At 50.0% G+C, this 312-nt stretch overlaps 1 protein-coding gene across 1 annotated transcript in view; it reads right to left on the bottom strand.

The window, feature by feature from the left end:
• Positions 1 to 312, bottom strand: part of LOC119585960 — a 33,655-nt gene that overhangs the window by 32,875 nt on the left and 468 nt on the right. The gene's annotated exons all lie outside the window — the stretch shown is intronic.

Genomic DNA, 312 nt, shown 5'->3' with positions numbered 1-312 from the left:
CCCCCTAACAGACCTCCCTTGCAATCGATCATGCAAACAAACTTTACAATGGCCTCAGACCCACTTAAACTTGCCCGAGAATCCGAGATGCAAACGCGAGGCCTTCTGGCGTCTTCTAGAACACAATTTCTAGAATTATCCAGGAGCGGCATCCGTGTAAAAGAGATGCTCACAAACGGAAGATGCTCGGATGCTGCGTGACTGAACGCGAGGAGGAGGGGATGTGTTTTGAAAATGGGACGCAGATGAATGGGTTGGGCGAGAGGGTAATTTGGAGGAATTTGTGAAGGATTAAGGGTGCCGAGAGCGTCA

Source organism: Penaeus monodon, chromosome 20 (genome assembly GCF_015228065.2).
Source record: "Penaeus monodon isolate SGIC_2016 chromosome 20, NSTDA_Pmon_1, whole genome shotgun sequence".
Classification (NCBI taxonomy): Eukaryota; Metazoa; Arthropoda; class Malacostraca; order Decapoda; family Penaeidae; genus Penaeus; species Penaeus monodon.
The sequence above is the reverse complement of the archived record's forward strand: the minus strand, read 5'-3'. Positions and strand labels throughout refer to the sequence as shown.